General features: G+C 44.0%; 1 protein-coding gene across 10 annotated transcripts in view; it reads left to right on the top strand.

The window, feature by feature from the left end:
- The window catches only part of PHLDB2 (pleckstrin homology like domain family B member 2), a 113,348-nt gene that overhangs the window by 11,149 nt on the left and 80,751 nt on the right, over window positions 1-21,448 (top strand). For 2 of the 10 annotated variants that reach the window (XM_040568797.1, XM_040568698.1), the window contains exon 2: window positions 21,206-21,353. The gene's annotated coding sequence lies outside the window, so the exon portion shown is untranslated. Of the gene's footprint in view, window positions 1-15,222; window positions 15,358-18,404; window positions 18,576-19,641; window positions 20,237-20,882; window positions 21,354-21,448 lie in introns of those variants that run through there. The other 8 variants (XM_040568716.1, XM_040568584.1, XM_040568706.1 and 5 more) reach the window with 7 other exon arrangements.

Genomic DNA, 21,448 nt, shown 5'->3' with positions numbered 1-21,448 from the left:
TGTTGTGAAACAGCTCCATGGATAAACGTTGACTCTTGAATTAGGGATTTATTTTCCAGGAAACAAGAAGAAAGAAGGGAAGCATGCTTTTCCTTTGGAAACAATGGGGGATTTGGGCTATCAGATGGTAGCTGTACTGATGCAAGCACAATAGCCATCTGCCCTGAGTGTGCAGACAGCTGAAGATCAAAATCACAGCACTCCCTGCGAGCACCCGTACCCACTGTGTGAGGTGTAAGTAGCGGCTGTGGATAGGATAAGGCCCAGCAGCAGCCCCCTTTTCAAGTGGAAGGCTTTTCTGGTGCTGCTGCTAGAGATGCTTGGGAAAGTTTTGATGAAAATTTACCAAAATTCAAGTACTTGCTGTGAAACTGTGAGCCTTGGGAAAAAGAATTATTTGGCAAAAATCGTAGACGTTAATTTCCTCTACTTGACTTCAGCTGAAAAAAAAAATCAGAATAGATGATTTTGAAATAAAACATTCCACCAAATCCATCATGTTTTGGGAGGGTATTGTTTCATCTGACTTGTTGAAGAGTATGTTTAAACCAAACTGAATTTGATATTTTAAGATGCATTTGAAAGAAAGTGTTTGAGACAATGTTTCCCTTTATTGAAATCAGCAGTTTGCTTCTAAGGGAGATGTTTTAATGCTCTTAACTTAAAATTGGGAGCTTTTCAGCCTTTCTTGTGAAGACCGAATTATTTTTAAATGTAATGTTTTCCAAGAACAGAAACTGATTCTTGGCTGACTTACCTACAATAAAGTTTTTAATCCAATATTGACCTAACTGCTAAAGAGCCTTCAGCACGCTAGTCTTTTAATTTTCGTTTAGGCTAACTTCTAAACCTCAGTTAGCATTCCCCTTTCTAGTCGCAGTGTTAAGCCAAGAGTTTACCACTGAATGTGGCAAGGAGGAGACGTGAACAGCCTGGTGTCACCCAGTGCACCACAGCTTTGCTTCCCAGGAAGGAAAAATGTGAAGTGCGGGCAAGGTGTGCAGGCTCAAACCCCCCTGTCCACATTGGTAATCCAAAAGAGGTGGACACAGGTGGCTCTCTGTCAGTACAGCATGACTGTAATGATGTTTGCATGTGCTGGGCATCTCATCTGGTGCACACAGCTTACGTCTCTTAAGCCTGACTGATGTGAGCACAAAAGAGAGCAAGAAGGAAGGCGGTGGCTGTTGGTGCTGCCTCACTGAAATGCCACGCACAGGAGACCCTGCGGGACTGTGACTGCCTTTTCTCCTCTTCTGTGTAAAAAGGACATTCAGATCAGGTTGATAGCTAAATTATTACTATCACTACAAGGCACCTGTGTACATACCTAATGGCGTGGCTCATGCTGGGTACAGCTGTTGTTTCAGGCACATCATGCCTGTTTCGCGCGTGTGTTTCGTGCTTTCACGATGTTTTCACATCATGTGTTTCGTGCACATCATGCTCCTGGAAGTGGAGGGAGCAGCATCCCTGATGGAGAGTCTTTTCCAGTCTTTTCCAGAGCTGAACCTCAGGGGAACAATGCAAGCATCTGCTAAGGGTGTTGCTGGGGAGGAGGGATGACTGTGAACAGGGCTTTCCTGAGTAGCTTCCTGCACCATCAGGGAACATACTTACAAGTCATCACCTTAAGACACCTCTTTGCCTACTGGATACACCCATTCTCCTCTGAAGCAGAGGCAGGATAACAAGGATGCTGTTCTTTTATGCCATAGCGGTCTGTGAGGATACCAGGACTGGGTGGAAAACCACATGAGATGAAAAGATTCAAAAGTATGTTTCTGATGGGAAATGAAGAGCGAGTGAGCAAGTAGGGAGTGGGAAGGAGAAATTCCTGCCCCATGCATCCTGCTTCAAAAGAAGTTGTCAGAGGCCCCCTCCCCAACAGCTGGGCCACTGGCCTCCAGCAGCTGGAAAGTGATTATGGGCTGAGTGGTAAGCAAAACACAGGGCCTGGGAAAGGGCATATTCCTCACTGGGGCTGGAGAGCTATTTCCCTCCGTCTATTCTTGTCCTGCATAAAAATTCTGAACTGGCACCAGTCTGTAGCCAGTTGCAGCCAATGTTGCATATTTTATGTGTACCAGCCTTCTGTAAACATGACTTAGAGCTGCTTACATCTGAAATTTAGGTTTAACTTCAAAATGGGAAGGAGGGATTATAAGCTCAATGTAAAAGGAAATGTTTTAGTACTTATTTTCAAACATGTTTTGGCATTATAAACTGATGTAAATCAGGCAGATTCCTACATTGTACCTAGAAATAGGAAAGGCTGTATGGAGAAGAGACCAATGACAGTGAAATTTAAAAGGTAAGCTAGCAGCATAAAGAGGGTTAATCCAAGTGAAAAATAATATGATCTCCTAAGGAAGCAGGCTGTTTGATCAGGCCTGCTACGGGGTCTTTTCTGCCTGAAAAAATTTGCATCTGTTGTCCAACTTCAGTTAAGCATGATAGAGGGAGAAAGGTACTCAACAAAATGAAGTTCTGCTGAGGCTTGGGAAAGCAGACAGCCAACAGCGGGGTAGAGAAGGCATTGTTGTCCCTCAGGGAGAGCTCACAGGTGATTGCAATCCTCATAGGCACCAGGGAATCCAGGCAGGGAGAACCCTTGTGAATGCTGCTGCTGCTGCAGGAAAAGCTGCCCTGGGAGCATGCTGTCCCTCCAGCAGGCTTTGTGAGCCCCTGCTGCCTCGGGAGCCACTTGTAGCACAACTAAGAAGTCTCTGTGTGGTAAGAGAGGAGCACAGGAGGTATTTGGTATGTTAGAGAGATGCTGTGGAGCTTTGTAAATGCAAGCAGAAAGAAGCTATAGGATTGGGGGGGGGGGAGGGGGGAGAGATCTTAAAAGAAGCAATAAAAAGCAAATAATAAAAAAAAAACAATTCTAAAGCAAGTAGCTGCATTAGCTGCATCTGTGTAGTCAGAGGCCATCATGATCCCTCCCTACCTCCTGTGTGCCCAGGGCTGGTGGCTCCATGCAGTTGCCACCATCTTGTCACCCTACTGAGGGGGGGGAGAGAGGAAGCCAGTTATTTCTGCCTTGGGACAAGGCCCATGCCTTTCTCTTCCAGCATACGTACAGAAAATACTCAGAGTGGGAAGTTGTAGCTGGTGTCATGGTCACACAGGGATGTGCAGTGCAGAACCCTCTTGGGTTTGAGAATGGAGATGCAAGGCTATGGTAGGCTGTGGCCATCGTGGTGGCAATTGCCATCATGTCCCCTCTGTGCAAGCCCAGAAGTATTACATACCTCAAATACTATGAGCTAAGGTGGCCCAGTTGTCTGAGCTGTGATCAGTGATGTGGGAGGGGAGGAAAATTGTGCCTCCAGCAACAAGTGTGAAGTCAAGAAGTGTAAATCCCCGCTCTGGGGATTGTTCCATCTGGGCATGCAGTGGTTATTAAATTGCAGAGAGGCTGCTGGACTGTCCACTGCTGGCTGTCTACAATTAGACACACCTGTCTGTGTCTTCAGAAAGAGTTTTTGTACAAACATTAAGTTAATGAATCTCATTGCTAGTTATGTGTCCCACGTTCTAGCGAAGAGGCTAGGCATAAAGCTACCTCTGTCTTGAAAAATCCTGTGAATGAGTGGAAATGGAAAGGAAGAAGATGGGGAAAAAAAGACAATACGCCTTTGACCAGGTTGCATTTCACAGGTGTGAGTGTTAACACACTTTTGCAGGCTCTCCCTAGCACAGCTTTCCCAGTGCTAGCTGGTGGAGGAGCTTGCTGCACCAGTGCAGGAGAGGTGCAGTTCAGAGGTCCTTCCTATCTCCAAAAGCTCTCAAGGAGCTCCCTGCAGTGCTCGGTCCCAGAGCACACGTTTCAATTTGCCACGGGGATCGGATGTGTTTGCTTTCAGGTGCTATGCGTGGCTGGAGATTTTCAGTAGGAGGGCAAATGTTCATAAGGAGTGGAAAATAATTCATGTGGTGGTTTGTGTGGTGCGGGCTCAGTGTTGGCTGATGAGGCTGGCGTTGGTACTTCCCTGCTTGGGAAAGGTCAGCCATGAGGAAGAGGAAGAAACCTGCTTCAAAGCATCCCATAGCCTCGAAAGTGTCCTACCCTGTGTGAGGCTGGGATGTGGCAGTGCTGGGACAGTGCTCAACAAGAGGGAAATGAGCATCCCACGCCACGGTGGCTGAGCTATGAAATAGCTTGAAGCCTGTTCTTTGGCAAGCTGAGCTTGCATATGCGTGATGATGGCCAAAAAAAAAATAATAAAGGAATATTCTGTTGTGGCAGGAAATCCTGCTAAAGCAGCACTACGATGGAAATGGCAGTTTTGCTGCTGACAGTTTTCATTGTGGAAAAGCTGTGCTCTCTTAAAAAATCCTCATAAAGACCGAGTTACAGCTTTACGGATCATTTCCTATACTGGGGAAGTGGTGTGCTGGCCATATTATTTTATGGAGCAATATGTAGCAGTGTTAACTTTTAGCTTAAGCAAAATAGCAAGATTTATGAAATACTATGGTTTATAAAGGAAAAAATGACAGAGAATTGCACGAGGCAAGCTTTAAATCTATTTGAAGGCAATTGTAGTGTTCTAGAGGTTCTCGCTATGACGAGGGGCCTCTCTTGACTGGCAGCTCTAAGTGCATTGTGAAGGCAGAGCCCCATGTTTTACATGTGAACCATGGCCATGCCTGCTTTGGTCTTCCAAGTGAAAGATGCCCTGACCAGTGTTAACGAGGAGCAGTGCTACCAGGCTCAACAAGGAACTGTTTCCCCAATACAGCGTTTGAGTGCAGAAGAAAACAATGCAACTGTGAGCCGTAAAACAGAATTGTGCTGCAAAAGGATTTAATTTAGCAGTTGTAGAAACCCAGACTTCAAAATTCTCTGAGATGGAGGAGGTGGGTTTTTCGTGTGTGTGTAACACTCATTTTAGGTCCAGGCTTCTCAGGTCTCTGGCTTCATCATGCTGTTGGATCCCCTTGGAAATGAATGGGGGATGAAACTGAATGTGTGCAGACCATGCTGATCGCCAGCACTACCAGCTGATGTTTTCCAAATTAAGCTGTACTGTGTTTCTGTATTCACCTAACAGCCCTCGGGCGAGGGAAAAGAGCTTTTGTTACACGTCGCAGCAAGTCAAACCTCTCTTGTCCTCTTGGAGAACATCTCTGGGCCTGTTCTTTGAGGCAAGGGGGAAGGCAGAGCAATGGCTAACCTGATTTGCTTTGGGGACAGCTTGGGTCACGTTAGGGGATCGGGTTTTGGAAGGGAGGCCAAAAAGTGGCCGCATCTTCAGAGATGACAGGAGGCACTTGTCACTGCCACCTCCCCTTGGTAAACCCATGCCAGCTGAAGGTGTTTTGACACACGTTTTCTGTCCATGCTCTATTAAGGGAATTCTTTTGACTCTTTCTTTACAACAGCAGGATAGGATAGTGTGGTGTCCATTCCTGAGGTCCTATCTGGTCCCTATTCAAACGAGGAGGGGGGCACCTTAATCTGTGGTGATGCATTGTCTTGACCAGCGTTTTCTTCAGCCTTTCTTCAACCCCGTGCTTCCAATTCCTGGACCTGGACACCTTTTCTCTGCTCTAGCTGCTAGCTGACATAAGTTAGAGAGCAAGTTCTTTCAGGCACGGGCTGTGTTTACCTGCCTGTTTATCTGGCATCAGTGGGCCTCCAGTCTTGACTGGAGCTTCAAGCATAAGCAATGCCTATTGTCAGAACAGATTATTCAGAGCAGAGCGATCTGAAGTCATTTGGTTATGAAAGGCTCCTCAGAGCAGGAGGGCTTGCCGTGGCCCAGAAATGTTGGCATGGAAATCGATTACGTGGAAGGAGTTACGTGGCAGACGGAGAGCTCTTCCCGGTGCAGGCAGCACGCGGCGTCCTGGAGATGGAGCCTGTTATGCGAAATACACATGCAGCCCTCCTGAAGGGAGCAAAAACTCGGGGGCCGAAGGAGCCAGTGTGCAAGGAAAAGGGGAGATGGCACTGGAGGGTGTGATGTGAGAGGAAAGGAACAGTAACTGCAGCGGAGAGGGTGAGATAGAGGGGCTCAGGATACAGGGCACGAGGAGGAGTGATTCCCTTCCAAGCACTGAAGAATATGCAGCTGCTTGAAATGGGCCACAAGCCCTTTTCCTCTTCCATTTCTCTGCTCTGCTGCGTGCCTCTGAGGAATGTGCCTGCCAAATCCGCTCTCAGGGCTGGCGGGGAGAAGCCCTGCCTAATTATTCATATCTGCCGTGTTTCCAAGTGCTTTGCTGCTGTTTCTGCTGCAGCCTGGCAGCAGCTGAGGATATGCCATCTCCTGAAGGGTGACCCAGGCCTTGAAATCAGTAGTTACGCTCCCCATCAAAACTGTGGGACTTGTTGAGGTCCCCAGGTGTTCCACCCCGTGCTGCCCTCGGAGCTGCTGAGGATGGCCACCTGGGCAGGCACGCTGCCGGGGGCCCTCAGTGGAAGTTTTCGTAAAATAGAATTTGGGATTTCCCTAAATATTTCTTTTAGTGGAAAATTTGTGCTTAGAAAAAAAACACAAAAAACACGGGGCTGAAGGTCTTAATGGGGACTTCGTTAAAACTTAATCTGAAATAGTAAAGCTGCCTCAAAGGCTGCGTGCCGGAGAATAGCTCTGTGGACGATCAAAGCCACTCCTCTGGTGCACTCTAACCAGTACAGCAAGGGAATTTCCTAGCAATATGCAATTATGAACGTGCAATGTGTTAAATACCTACAAAATTATGCTCAGCTCAGAGCAACAAAACTGTCTTCATGTGATGTGACCAGTTTCAAAAACAGGGAACAAGTGAACCAAGCAGCAAGGGGTAGATGGGTGCATCCAGTGTCCACATCTCCAGCAGTGTCAGCTATCCAGTTCCTGAGACTGCAGCAAAGAAATCCCCCAAACTGATCTGTGAGATGGTGTGATAGCTGTATATGCAGTGAAGAGACCAAGTTTCTTTCCTAATCCACATGGTGATCATTTTAAACCATGAAGCATGAAATGTGATTACCCTTGTCCAGTGTTTGAATTAGGGGACTGTGAGGAAAGGCTCAGCGATCTGACTTGTGTGAGGGAGGGGACAACAGGCACCAAGCCTGGGAGCTGCTTCTGCATGTCTCTGTGAAGCAGGGGAGAAGTAGCTCTGTCACTTATGAGCTGGAATTTTAGTATGATGAAATAAAAGTGTGAAAATTCTGCCAGGAAGAGTGTCGTGTGGGTCTTAGGTATGGACAAGAGCTGCTATGGGGGACAAATGAGTGACATCCTGGTCTTTCCCCACAAACTGGTAACCAGTTCTTGGGGGGACAGGAAAAAAGCCGCTTGGAAATGAACATTTAGGCAGCGCCAGGCTCTGTACGGATCTTCGTTTAAGCTGTAGGTGTGGTGACAAACCAGCCTTAGCTGTACCTGAGCATCTGCAAGTTGGCACCAAAGCCGGAGTGCAGCTGCCGATGAATGAACCCGCATTTACAGATGGGTTTCCCCGCTCCGCCAGCTCCTGTAACCACGGACAGCCATCCATCCACATGGAGCGGGCCTGCCGTGGCATTGTGAGGGAAGCTGACGGGGGACCCCTTTATTTCGCTTTTCAGCAGCTGACAAGACTTTTGTGCTGCAGCCTGAGCGCTGTGTCTGCGACGACGTGGAGACTGCCCCCATCCCGCCTGTCCTACAGCAGAGATGGGGAAGCCTTATGGCATTGCTTTGAACTGACAAAGAGGTGTCAACTTTGCCCCAAAGAAGTAGTAGTTTACCAGGTCCTAATGCCTCTGTATTTTACTACATGTCCACCTGAAACTGCTACAGGCGTGTCTACAGAGGCATAGAAAATAGTATTGGCGGGGGCTTCGGTTTGCAAAGCCCTCGCTGGGAGCACCGTCCCCTGCCCTGCCCCGAAAGGTTTCTAGTGGCAATCAGTGGAAAATCCGGCGTGCTTTGCTGTTGCTCTGACGCTGGTATTTTTCGTGGTAGGAGGCAGGCAAATTCACTTTGCAGTCAGATAACCTTTCTTTTGAGCCTGTGCTGCCATTTGCACTGTTAGCTTCACACAGAAGCCATGGTATTCACCAAATTGTGTGCCTTTCAAGTTAAAGCGTGTACATAGGAACAGCTTAAAGCTAGTGGTTCTTGTCATTGAAATACAAATTGGAAATTTACTATTGCTTCTTCACTTGCATTTGCTTTCTAGACCGTTTCCATGGTTATCTAACCAGTTATGGTGGCTCTCTACACTGAGAAGAATTGTTGTCTGGCTCTGGAAGCAGCTGAGTTAAATGTTTTGGTTTTAACGGTGTGTTTTCATCTTAGTGTACTGGCATCCTACCATCGCCTTTAGAGAGACAAATCGCATAAACACAGACATTCACAGCTCTGTTTGCTGTAACTGACTGCTTGCAAGTGCTTGACTCTGCTTGCAATTGCTTGGGCTTGAACATGTAATTATATTCAGGAGATATCGGAGGTCAGTATCAAGGAAATATGCCCATTTGGCCAGCTAAGCCTGGAAGCCAGATTTAAAGAAATCGACACAGTAAAAAAAAAAAAAAAGAAAAAAAAAGTACATCTCAGCTTTAGTCTGGTGGATTGCTGTTATGCCATGGGTTTATCTGAGGATGGAATGGTGTTCTCCGCCCATCTATAAAATGCTGTATAATACGTTAAAATAGATGCTTCTCATTAGTATTATTCTTTCCCAAAGACTTGCTCCTGGCCTTTAAAAACAAATGTATTTTTCCTCTTTTCACTATTCACCTTGCACAAGCTATCGTGTAGGTTATTGGCAAGCTACCTACAAAGAAGTTCCATTCTGGTTGTGTATCATCCTTTCCTATCACGTTCCTAGGGCGTTATTGTGTTTACAAGGGTTGTATGATGAGTCTGTGCACTGAGATGTTCTAGAGCTTCTTTCCCAGCCTGCTGCCTCCTTGAGGAACATCTGGAGGGGTGCTGGAGAGCTGTCATCACATTGGGTGAGTCTCGCTGCTGAGTGCAGGGGCTTCCATGCACGAGCTGAAGCGGGCTTTGAGCCTCCAGCCTGCCTCCTCGGCCCAATCCGGCCATGTTGCTGCCCAAAAAGAAAAGGCCGTGGAGGAAAATGGGGGTGGCTTCAGGCTGGAAGCCAGGAGAGATGCCCCTGTTGCTGAGCGCAGACTTGTGTGTTTGTCCTGCTGTGAATTTGGCTGGGGCTCTGTGGTGTGCATAATGACCCCTCCTCATTCAGCACTGACAGCTTTTTTTGTCCATGCCGTGTCCTAGGTTTGCACTGACAGCACGTAACCAAAAGGCTGTGAATCCCATTCTGGTTAGGCATTATTTAAGGGGTCCATTATTTATTATCAAGTAAGCAAGTACAGATAGGAATGACATAGTTTGAGCTATGAATCACGTCTGACTCAAGTTAAAGGTTAAAACTCCAATTCAACTTTCATCTGTATCAAATGCTGTTCTGCTACTGTCACTAATACATGCGAACAACAACAAAAAAAGCTGTTAGTACAAGAAATCTTCTAATGTAAAGTATTCATCTTATCTTGTTTCAGACTAGGTATTTCAAGTGTGTCTTCGCTTGCATTTAACAGTTGTCAAAACAGTTGTATGTGGCAGAGGGCTTGTTTCTCATCAGCAAACTTCGCAGCCTGTCTGACTTCAGATAATAAATCCCTTTGTGGCACAAAATGTTTTCCCGTGGAGAAACTAGTTATTAACTTTTGCCTTCATAGAAGTTTTAATAATACACTGCATGAAGGAGATATCTGTGGTTTGGATGGGGAAGAGACGAGAAGAAATGCAGCAATTTGTATTTACATATTAGGCAATGCGTCTGGAGGAGCGGGGATGTGATAGGATTAATTATGCAGGGCTGCAGCGACAGCCGAAAAATCGAGCACACAAATATGGACATATCTTCTGACTGCTCTGAGTGCTGGCCACCGCAAATACTGACTGTGAAGTTGGCCCTGCTTGGCTATCTCATTATTTCAAATTAACTCTCATTTCCTCCAGATGCACGTGGCATTAGTCATTTCTATCTGGTATGCATAGTTTGCTTAGTATTTTTTTGGATTATTTGCTATTCTTTCTCGGGACTTGGCTTAGTAATCCTGATGCTGCTATTTCTATCCCCCCACTCCATGACTGAAACACTCTGCAGAGAACATTAGGGGAAGAAAATAAATGAACTTAACTGGGCATTCCAGATTTAATTATCCTGTTGATATTAGTGTTTTAGGAGCCACAAATGCTCCTACAAATACTTGGCAGTCTCCAAATATTTGAAAATAATTAATAATCTGATCTGGTAAATGAACACAAACTAAGTTACAGGTTTAAATTCCTCTTTTTTTTTTTTTTTTAATGTTGTGCTTTATTTTTAGCTTTTTTCTTTGTTCCCATGCTACTCTGTTGGACAAAATTGCAGCTAGCCAAAGGTGTTGGCCTTTGTCACAGGCTGTCATTATTTTGCATGGGAAGTGAAAAGCCTTTGGGTTCACAGGCAGGGAGTGCTCTTACTGTATTGCTGCACAATGCATAGCTCCAGCGTTCTCTGCCATAATCAAGGCTTTGCTCACAATTGCTTTGCTGGTATTTACTTTCTTGTTGTTGTTATTATGTTGATCCGGTGCAAGGAATGAACTTTCTGTCACCTGCAGTTGCTCTTATGGTGCTGGTGCATGAAGCGCAGGAAACCCCTGGCTTGGTGCTTCCAGGTAGCTCTTACACCAGTTATCAGCCAGCACCACCATCCCACGTACATCCTGTGCCTTCCCGCTGGAGCTCCACCTGCGCTCCCCCACCTCAGCACTCTTCATTGCTGATGCTAGATCCTCACTGGGAAGCAGGGTCCCCAAAACCAACGTACTTCAGTATTGCCACTGGTAACGGCAGCAGCTCTGGGCTCTGTGCTTCATGCACGAGCAGAAAGAGATGGTCGTTGGCACAGTCTGTGTACTGGTAATATTTGAAGCATGCAACTTGTCTGGGAAACCCTAATTAAGACCAGTCAAGTCCTGCAGCGTTGCTCTTCTGTGGCTGGTTGTGAAGACTTGGAGATGTCAAATCTAGCCCTAGAGTCTCAGCTGTGAGCTCTCGCTCTTCATGCCAAAACTCAAAATATTCTCTGCTTTTCCTAAGCCCTTGAAAAAACGGTAAGAAACAAGTGACATCTGTCTTGCACATCTCTTCCTGGCATGCAAGCAGTGGATCTAATGACCATCAAAGGATATTTTAAGAGTGGAGTAGACAGCAAAGAGGTGCAGGCTCAAAAATTTGCAAGAGTTTTAACTGTGTAGGTTCTTGGGCTATTCGTTTTGTAGCTTGGTGTGGCTTTTAAAGATCGGGGTTAATTATTTGAAATAGAGGCTAAACAGAATATATAACTAAGTCCTTTAGTAACCTTTGGAAATCAAAACTTGCATTGCTGTTAGTCCGCTAACTCAAGGAGGAATATGCAGCTTTATAATATCAGGCAAAAAAAAAGGACGCTACCCTAGTTGAGACCTCTTGGATGTATGTACAACTTCACACAACGTTGTGGAAATGTCTGATGTACAAGAGCATAATAAATCTCCCGCTGTGTCTCAGCTGTAGGGAAATGGCTCCATCTCTGAATTGTCCTTGCAAATGGTTTGCTATACTTGAGGGGCAAATTGCATAATTAGGCAATTAGTAGTAAAAACTTCACTCCTCGCCACTGGAGTGCAACAATGTGCAGCTGAATGTATTGCTCATTTGCTCCTGGAAGTTCTTTTTTGCTTCTTAAACAGTCAGCACTGGTTGAGTAATCTTTTTTTCATATAAGAAAAACAGCTCTGATTACACAGCCGCTGCTCTCTGTATTTCCATCCTGAATACATCTCAGACTTGTTTCTCCTTTCAGACCTACGTGTTGAGTAGTCATCAATGCAAGATACTTTGCAATTACCTCGGCTTGTTTCAGAGAAGGCAATGAAGCATGTGATGCGATTCTTGTAAAGCAATGCTTTGTTTTAATAGGTCGTGTTGAAAACAAATTATGATGATCCATTGAATGCATGGCTTGAAGTGCTGCTGCTTCATGCCGGAATACTGCTGCAGCCACAGGTGGTAAATCGGCCAAGGGAATATATAGGCTGCAGCAGTCTTTCCAAGAGGGTGTATGATGTGGTTGAGGAGAAAGTAATGGCATGGGGGAAAAAAGTAATCTTCCATCCCTCGCAGAGTAACTTGTATCCAGAAGTAATTACATCACCATCTCATCTTTCCAATGTCATCAGTTTTGATAATTATGTATGTGCCTGTCTGTAATAAGCGGTAAAGTTTACCTAAAACAGAGCATGGCTTTTTGGCAAGCCACTACATCTGCTTGGAAAGGATTATGTGTATGTGCTGACTCATCTGGCATAGGTATGTGATTATTTTACTTCATTAGGTAAAATTTGAGGAGGGTTTCTGAGACGATTTGGTTTGTGAATTTAAACAGTCCTGTGACCAGCACAGGGAGTTAGTAGACTGAAGGAGAGTGTTTAATCTGTTATCTTTCTTCAGTAATAAAGCAAGATTAAGAAAAGATTGAGGATGGACTCTGGGATGCCTGAATTTGGTCTGGCACTGCATGGAATTGTCTGCTCATGGAGTTTAGCTTAGGCTTCTCTGGTGCCAAACAAAAATCGAGATCCCCAGCGTTTGCAAGCAGAACCTTTGCCTGAAACCTCTCAACCTCTAGGAATGTCAGCTTCTGTGTTGATTTAAACATATATATGTATGACCATTAAAGAGTTTTTTCAATTTGATAAGAATTTAGGATAAACCTGCATAAGGCCTGCAGCCAATTTAGGATGTTAATCAATAGAAACATTTCTGAGGCTATTTCTGCTGACAGATGATTTTTGCGTAGGAACAGTTCTTAGCTTACGCAAGACCTGGTTTTCATTTTAAAATTAATTCTTCTTTTTAGGTATCTTAAAACACTGATATTTCTAACATAGCTTCTCACTCCATCTCCTTACCTTCTCTGTGTCTCCATGCCAGCTGGCCAGAAAACCCAAGGCTTCCACAGGATGTCTGCCGGGGATTTTTATGGTCTGTCTGAGTGACTGGGGCACCCTGCCCACCTAAGTGGCCGGGAAGGCAGGGAAAGGCTTTCCCTGGGCAAGCAGCTTGGAGCAGGAGCACTGCTTTGGTGAAGGACTCGGCCGTTCCCTTCTTTGCAGAAGTGCTGGCTAATGCCACAGCAGCGCAGTCACTGCAGCAGGTGGTGGGGGTCTCTCAGCACCCACTAATCCCATATGTAGGGTTTGGGCCTCCTCCACAGCCCATTCATGGCATAGGTTGCCAGGGCCCGCAGCAGCCTGGAGCCACCTCATGTTGCCACTTCCACTCAGGGAATTAAAAGCCCTCTTGGGCCAGGTTTGCCCTGTGGCATGGGCTGGGGGGATGTGTGTCTAACAGCTCAGGAAGGAAACAAAAAGGTTTATCGTGACATAGCTCCCAAATACTCTGTTCTCCCTTCTCCAAAGGCTTATTGGTGTCACAGTTGGCTTATAGGTACGTGATGTGAAAGGCTAAGGGGGCACATGAGGAAGCTGATCCCCCAAGGAAGGTATCCTCCTGCGGTAGGTCCCCAGGTTGGTGCAGCTACCCCATCCTTCCCTTGGCAATGGAAACAGCTGTTTAAAATTTAGAGTACCGTGGCCTAAACCTGCATGTGGATCATGAGTGACCCTCAACACAGCCCTTCCAGCAGGCTCAGGCTGACGTTGCACGGCACAGTTTTGTGAAGTGATTGACTCGTGTTGTCTTCCCACTTTTCAGACACCATGCAGGATCTGGGTTTTCAGAGGGAAGTACTCAGGGCAGTCTAAAAACCAAAGCCTTCTGAGCAGTTCTGTGTGTTGAATACGCAGATTCAGAGGTCCAAACCCACAGTTAGTTTAGAACATACTGACTGGAATATTTCAAATCCAATTCTTCATCTTTTAATTTCTGGGAATAATTCTGTTGACATCACTGCTGACACAGAAATTGTCAGTCTTTGAATTTCATTACTGTCACTGTGGGTGCTGTAGTAATGGGAGCATTATAATGCTTTCAACTCTTACAACACAAAGAAAATCTCAGCCTTTTTGAATGACTTGTTTATTCTGGCTGAATTGAGAGAAAATTCTAGCCTTTGCTTTTGTTTTGGGTATCAAAATTAGAAGTTCGGTTAAATGGTGATTTTATGCAATTTTTTTCTGCAAATCTAGATTGTTTCTTACTTACCACAAATGAAAGACAAAGTGAAGTGTAGCAAGACTTTAAAATGCTAGCTTTTCCAGATGTTACACTTGAGGGCCAGATGTTCACAGAAAAGACTTCTGGCTTCCTACCAAGATATCAAAAATGTTCCACACAAATTAAAATACATTTTGTTAATTGCCAAAATCTAAACAGAATAAGAAAATATTTTGTGAAGAGAAGAGAAAGAACATTATTCAGACTCTATTCTATTACACAAATGATAAGGATTGAGTTCCATACTCGGACTGGTACAGATCCATAATAATTCTTAAATCAATATCTAGTTCATATTTACACTGCAGTTCAGGCAAGGGAGCTGAATATTGCCCAGGTTGTTACCACAACTTTGAAAGCTTGCAGTTCTCTCAGACAAATCACCTGAGATTAAGCTTTTAAAAGGTTTACATTAGTTTTAACATGTACATTTACTCATTCATTATTTCAAATTGAAAGAAAGTACAGAGCAGTCTGTGGAAAAATCAAGTCATGTTTTGATACTGGTTACATCCTGCTAAAATATTTTCTGAAATTTAACAATAAGTAGAAACTTATATTTAAAAGATATGTGGATATATCATAATCCATGAACTAAATTTATTTTAACAACCTAACTTCAGGCATGGAGCATTAGAAATGCTAACCAATGAAAAGAAAGACTTTACATGAAAATTGTAATGGTGAAGTCTAATTTTTTGATTAACCTCTAAAAGGACGACAATGAGAAGTAGAAAACTTGCTACTCTTTTAGAAAAGAAAAAGAAAAAGCCGGATGTTTCTCCATGTACAATCCTTGCAGCCATGTCTAGAAAATGGGAGTTGTCTGTATCAGATAAATCCCTGATTGCATGTACTATTGCTTTACCAAGTTTTCCAGACCTGGCAGGATACGCTTTGAGCTCATGTTTGGAGATAAAAGATAACATTTGACATTCAGCTAAACCACATGCAATGTCAGATCCTGCAAACTGAACACAACTCGTCCATGTTGACTTTTCTCTGGGGCCAAAACTCCACTGCACAGTCCCTGCATGGTCATCGCCCTTCCCTGAGTGTCCGATCCAGCTGGTTGTCCGAGGGGTTCCTGCCTACAGACAGAAAAAATCGGAGAAGTTTGCTGCAGGTGAGACTGACATGGAACTGCATCCTCCTCAAATGTGACTCTAATGGACTCTGAATGACCCAGGCACTGTTAAAGTCATTAATTTGCCTTCTGGAAAGCGAATCTAAAAACTTGCACGGTTTGCTTTTGTTTTGATACTCCGCTAACATTCGTTCAAAGTCCATCAAGATGAACGAGCAAAATACTGTGTTAATGGTGAAGAAAATGTTTTCTTTTAAAATTTTCAAACCACCTATTTAAGTTTATTCTTTAAGGGGCGGAAAAAAAGGAAAAAACTGATTGAGTAGTTGGTTTGAGTTTTGTGCTCTTTTGTATTGGGACTAAAATGGTTTGTTGAATTTAATCTGAATTTGTGCTTTTAGTTCCCACATACCTGTTAATTTCTGTAAATAAATTTGTTGCTCTTTTACACTAATGTTCAATATTAGCAATAGAAATGAGTAAGAAGAGATTTTTTTGTGCATCAGATTTCATGAAGTAGGAGCGCAGACTGTGCTCCAGGGTTAAATTATTAACTATGGTGTATAATACTAATGACAGAAATAGCAAGGTAAAGAAATCTATATATATGATATTTATTGTTTAATACATAAAATAGTTCACTTGTGACTAAATACAGGAGCAAATAAAATCTGGAATTGAAAGGAAAAAGGACACAAGATTAGATTTTCAGTTTTAGTGTAAGCTAATGTTAAAGGAATATTGAGTTCTTGAGATGCAAATCTTATCTCTTAGATTATTCCCAAAAATCAAAGATACAAATTCAACATTAAAATGTTATCTTGCAAAGCAGAAGGTTTAGAGCTCTTGCTCAGCAGTCCCCCAGCTGAATTCCTCAAGCAGTAAAACTACATGCCTACCTTTGCGTGGGCACTTCAAAAGTAGAAAATGCACTGTAGACTAACAGCTTCTGAAGAAAATGAATCTAAACGTGCAAAAGAAATGACAATACTGAGTAATGGATAAGATAGGGGAAAAGCCTTACTTGGCCAGTGAAGCTCTTTATACCTTCAATGCAAAAACACAACCTCTGTGATTTTGTTTTGGCCTCTTGTTGTGGTGCCGAGTCGGGGAACTCACTGAGTGGAGAACTCCTGTGAGCCAGAGTTCCTCTGAGCATCCCTGCCTCTGGCAGAGAGGCTGTCCCGCCTGCTGTTTGGGATCTGGGAGCAAAAACCCTACAGGACTTGTATCGGTCATTGGCTGTCATAAAGCCAAAACGTGCTACTTAAACTTGAACATCTGCACACTGCAAATTAAATTCTATAATTACCATGCAAAGCTCTACAGTATGAGGAAGAAATACATCTTGGTGTTCCTCATTAAGGTCCAAGGTGAAGTATAAGACATGCTGATAGTTTTAATTGTGGTATAATTTTGCCTGGGGACGACGTATATGTTTATAATGTGGTGATTCACAACACCTTACAGAAGGGGGAATACATACTTATTGGTATCTGCATCCTCTGTTGTGGATAGATGGTTGGCTTTTTTGTCTGGCTGAGGTGACAGCATCTTTTCAGGATATGTTGAGCAAAGGATACTCTATTTTTTCATTATTACTGCCTCACTACTATTGTGTTACTGTTGAATCTGACTGAAAATATTAGAAAAAGTAGATGAGTATGGAATGGGTGGGAGAGGAAATGAGGTAACTGACAAAGTCAATGGTTGGCATAGTCTAAAACTTTAAATTTATGGCTCCTGGAGCCCCAAATGCCATCTCTGTAAGGAGTGAATAAGGTCCTTCAGTGGAGCTGTGCTACTTACCCTGGATCCTGCAGGCTTGAGGGCTTCTGGAAATGTTTCCTGTTTTGGTGTTGTGAGGGCGCCTGTAACTCATGATTAGGTTTCCAGACCGCTTTGTCGATGTTCGTGTTTGGGAGAAATCTCGGAACAAAAACAAGTGCTCCATCATCTTTTGGTTTTCACTTGAAATGTTTTTATAGAAACCAAGAGAGTCTGCAGGACTTCTTTGAGGAACGAAATAGGATAGCGTGAAGAAATAACATGTTTTTAGTATTTGTTTGTTTTACAGCAGATAAAGATGACAGATATCACTTGTTTTCATTTGGAAGTCGCTGTCCATTAGAGCCACTCTTGTTTCAGTGTCTACTTTACCCGTACACAGCAGCTTCAGTTGTGAAATTCAGTCATGTAAAGTATGCAGTTTGTATTCAGGCTGCACAAATATTACAGCTTTTTGTAGATTTTTCTTTCTTAACAGCTTTTAATATGAATCTTCTCAGTCTTCCACCAGGGCAGTCTGTTTTTTTCTCTTCTTTATATTCCATTTTTCACTCCGTTTGCCTCACTGCCTCATACAGACCTTAAAACACATGCTATTCTTATTTACCTTGGGTTGTAGTTTGTGTCTTTTTCCCCCCACCCCCAGCCAGGAAGCTAAAAACAGGGTGTGCTTTTAAAACGCAGGAAAGTAGCTTTAAGTATCTCGATGGCTGTAGGATCTTTTATTTAAAAGAAAAAAAAAAAAAAGGCATGATCTCCTTGGACACTGTCCAAACTTGTGGCTTTGCAAAATGTTAATTTTAGAGTCCCTGTCCCAATCTAGAAGCGAAGCTTCTTCTAACAACACAAGCAAGGACTTCCTTTCCTCCTCTCCTCCCCTCCCCACTGTGACTTACAAATAGCATTTTTCCTGTAGGATAAATAACTTCACCAAAATAGATATATAAACCCTCTGTAAACCTCAGGCTGTTTATAGCTGAAATCCAACTGTTATTTTGCAGCTGGTCTCTGCATTGTATGCTGAACCTCGCGGAAGGTTGTTAGCTTAGCTGAGATCTTAGGTTTTGTGCATTTATTCCTTCTGAAGGAGAAATCAGCTTTATTCCTGATCTTTCTCCAAACTCATTTCTACAAGTGTTAGGTACGGGGAGGCTCATTAAAAACACCACAGCAGAGGTTCCCGGGAAGGTGGCGTGAATCCTGCTAGCATGCCTCTGCTGTTTCCCTGCCCTTGCGGAGCAGAGCAAGCAATTACAAGCGGGGTGAGCCAGAGGCTGGAAATCACGTCAGACGAGAGAGGCTTGGTGGCACTCGGCCACGGCGTAACAACAGTGAGGCGTGCGCATCCCCAGGCTACGTCTACAGCGGTCAAGGTCATCGGCCACGTGCTCGGTAATGGAGCCCATGAGGAGTACCAGGCTCCCTACTGGCCTTCCTTTGTGGCTTGTTACTTACATCATTCGGGGCAGGTAGGTTAAGCCTGTAAAATGATGCTTGTGCTGCTCGGTCCCGTTCTGCTGCAGACACAGAGAAGGGTTTGGCCGCACAGAGCCAGTCCCTGGAGCACTCCTGACCTGTGAAGGGAGCTGGGGCCTCCAAGTGCTGAGATGACACAAACCAAAGCAAAGCTCCATGGATTGCCATTATTCCTACTCTATTAACCTCTGTTGCTTTGCTTTTTAGATTTTTGAGTTCAAGGGGGGAGAGGAAAAAAAAAAAGGGAGAGACAAGATTTGTGCAGGATGTTTTGTGAGTTCAGGACAAAGCTGGTATCTTCAGTTCATAATAAGCTGTAATTTCCAAACTATGGGTCATGGTCATAACAAGTTCATGATTTTTGAAGGTGATGTTTTATGCCTAGAAGCACTGGCAAGAAATACATTTACAAAGCAAAAATTTGGGGAAGCAGTCCTCAATTTTGCCAGAGCCACTCTTAGGTGCTGACCACAAGAAAGCAAAGTGTGGAGACAACTGGAAAATTATGTTGCCCTTCCAGTTCAGGTCTTGTTGTCAGAATATGCAAGACCCAACAAGATTAGAGCAGTTTTGCCCTTTAATTTAAACAGATGCAAGTTGGAGTCATTAGCAGATTTGCATCATAACTCTGGTTCAACCCTGAGTCATGGGATTATTTCATTCTGCTATATTCATTTTTGATGAACCACTTTGCTCCTTGTTTGTTAGGGAGGGTTAAACACTAATTCCTCAATGAAATACTTCTCCCCTGTTGAAACTTGAATGGGATATTTTCCAGGATGCAATCTCAGAAACCACCCTTCGCACAATAGCTGTGCCAGAAATGCCTCACCAGGAAAGCAGATTGCCTGGGGGTGGGGAACATTAATGAAATGGGCAAGGGGGGGCTTTTCGAAGACTATATTTTGATCTTCCTTCTCTTGTGACATCAGTCAAAATTTTCCTCACTGAATGAAGTCGGATGTCGCATATTTCTTTGAACCAAGTCATTAAAATTCCCAGCTCTTGCTCAAGCAGTAGACGAGACTCATTCCTGCTTTCTGCTGAAGCTGTTTGACTATTTCACGTGGCAGAAAGAGTTATTCAGCTCATGGCTCTTCTATCTGTGAACAGCAGACAGGACCTTATCTGGCTGACTGTTGAAGCAACTCCGGGACAAGGTGCTGACTGCGGATTTTTACAGGAACCTGTGTGTTCAGATGCCTAAAAGGCAAATTGGGCACGAGCGCAGGAGTGGAGTACCTCACCCACATGTGCTGAGGAGCCAGCCCAGAGCATCTGCAGAGAACAAGCCACCTGCACAGTGCCAGGCTGCAGCTGCTACAGCATCGTAGCAAAACACTAAATTGGAGCTTAAGAATGAGGGGTAGGGACTAACTCAGTGCATAAAGGAGACACAGGCTAGCTGAGGGATGTAAAGAGTTTTTTAATTCAAAAACCTCCTTGAGATCTGTAAGATGTTTCTGTAACTCCAAGCTTTTAATGAAGAGAAACCTTCATCCCAGGATGGAAAACAGAAGATACAGCTACGTGTAGGCTTGACTGTGGCTGCTAATGCAAATGGAGAAATTGATTTATTTTTTCAAGTCAGTGTACTTAACCCAGAGTAGATTTAAAATGTCGAAAGAAAGAAAAACAAGACCATCTTAGCCTGGTACTGATTTCCTTTTACATTTTACCTATGTTTAAATCTGTTTTGCTTTCTCTCCTAGAAATGTGATCCTCCCCAAAGTAGATTATGTAGCTATAGAAGCAAGACTGCACTGCTCTTGGAAAAATCTGCATGCCTTTGTGCTTACATTTCCTTGCTTTTGCGTCTGAGCCGAGCCCCTGACAATTGAAAATATTTAAAGAAGGAAAACTAAACTCTGGTGAATGTGAAAGGCATTTGCACAAAAATACAAGCCGCCTTCCCTCGGTCTTAATAGAAAAACCTTAAAAGGATTGCATATGCTATACTGATAAATACAACTACTCATTCCCTCTATGCTCGTGCGCTAGTTTTGAAAGTCTTTGTTTCTATTTTTGTCTCCTCACTCTTTATCCAAATAAAGATCTGTAAGTAAGTAAGTTTTCTGTCTGTCTAAGCTCAGCAGCTACGTGGTCACATCTCCTCCATATCATTTTTCCTGTGAACTTTCAGTTCCTTCTCCTTCACTTGGAATAAAATCAAGCACTCTGTTAATGGCCAGGACTCTGCAGCAGGAAGTCCGTACCACATCTCCTCGGGGCCTGTGCATGCAAGAGGTGAAATGCTATCGGTCTCGTAGAACTGTGATGAGTAACTTCAAAGTCACTCTCCTATAATAGAAACTTAGTTTAAGAGCAGAAAAAAAAAAGTGCTGGTGTGCCTCAGTGCTTTCCAAAACCTGTTTTTGCCATGTAAAGTCAATTGGCTGTAAGCTGTGGGCCCAGCTTGGCTTCAAAGAGTGCCTGGCTCTTCATTCACAAACTAAATGCTCTAGAGAGCTGCCAAATTGGGGAGATTATTCTGTCTCATTTTCTGGCAAGCCGCGGCTGCGTGTATCACTTCATTTATATGCTAATTGAGGCCAAGCCTCCAAATAGACTCCATACAATATCTGTGACTTGGCTCCCTCTCTATGATTATTCTGCCTTCCAGCAGCTTCAGTGTGTGCTCTGAGCCGGAGGAGATTTAGTAATGTCTTCATCTACCAAGTCCCGAATCCTGGCCCCAGCTTTCGGAAACTGACGGCTGAACTGGAGCAGCGCAGGTCACTTGCGTGAAGGATTACCGTGGTGCTGTGAAGGTGAGCTCACACCGTTTGTTGATGGGGACTCTCTGTGTTCCAGCTTTAAGGAGATGCTGATGTTTCTCGGGCCAGCTGGTGTAGTAAGAGGTTGC

Source organism: Cygnus olor, chromosome 1 (assembly GCF_009769625.2).
Source record: "Cygnus olor isolate bCygOlo1 chromosome 1, bCygOlo1.pri.v2, whole genome shotgun sequence".
Lineage (NCBI taxonomy): Eukaryota > Metazoa > Chordata > Aves > Anseriformes > Anatidae > Cygnus > Cygnus olor.
Note: the sequence above shows the minus strand (reverse complement) of the source record. Positions and strands in the feature narration are given on the sequence as shown.